This window comes from Octopus bimaculoides, chromosome 25, assembly GCF_001194135.2.
Source record: "Octopus bimaculoides isolate UCB-OBI-ISO-001 chromosome 25, ASM119413v2, whole genome shotgun sequence".
In the NCBI taxonomy this organism is placed as follows: Eukaryota; Metazoa; Mollusca; class Cephalopoda; order Octopoda; family Octopodidae; genus Octopus; species Octopus bimaculoides.
Window position 1 is genome coordinate 18,071,732 of NC_069005.1, and position 978 is coordinate 18,072,709.

Sequence of the window (978 nt, forward strand, 5' to 3'; positions counted from 1 at the left end):
ATGCAAAACAGGATGAAAAGGTATGAGATGATATACAACCGTTCATCCTAAAGGTGTAGGTAACGAGCAAATGGTAAATTAATTCAAAAATAATGATGGTATACTATGAAGTTCAGTTGTTAACCAATCTGGGACGCTGTAAATTTCAAAAAAGAACGTTGGAGTTATAAACATCAAAATAAATACAAAATTCATACCGTAGAAAAAAACATTTAGATATTAAAGAAAACATTTAAAATACAAGATCCTGGTCAAATAGAAGTATACGTAAAAAAATAATGCTCTTAAATAATATACTCACTAAATAACTTTAGTACACATAAATTATTTAAGTTCGACACATATATATTCATATTTATGATTGATCTGGATTTACCTCCCCTTGTCCATCAATATCGAAATAATATTTATCGCCTGTTTGTCTAGACAGGTGTTTTTTTCTTATATAATTGACTTTATGGTCCTTAGAATAATTTATTTTCTGATATTTTAGCATTCCTACTTGGTAATGCACTTATTTGTAGTCACTGTATTTGTGAATCATAATTTTATTTGGGGATTTTTTCAGTGATGACCGTTTTTTTTCGTTTACATTCTAAGCTAACGTAAATACCACTAAATCTGTTTAACTTTCTTCGCTATATTTAATTTTATCACTTAGCTAATTAGTTTTTTTCTTTTGTAACTTGTTAGTTATAATTTTGATTGAGCTTTAATTTAGATAATTTATCTATACCATATAACCTGGTAGTCTTGAAATACTGTTTGAAGCTTTTACTTATATATACCGAATCAATATAAGGCTAATTTTAAATTATGTGTACTAAAGTTATTTACTGAGTATATTATTTAAGAGCATTATTTTTTTACGTATACTTCTATTTGACCAGGATCTTGTATTTTAAATGTTTTCTTTAATATCTAAATGTTTTTTTCTACGTTATGAATTTTGTATTTATTTTGATGTTTATAACTCCA

General features: G+C 26.0%; 1 protein-coding gene across 4 annotated transcripts in view; it reads right to left on the minus strand.

Annotated features, from left to right (window-relative positions):
- The window catches only part of LOC106880721 (DNA-directed RNA polymerase, mitochondrial), a 120,272-nt gene that overhangs the window by 34,983 nt on the left and 84,311 nt on the right, over window positions 1-978 (minus strand). The gene's annotated exons all lie outside the window — the stretch shown is intronic.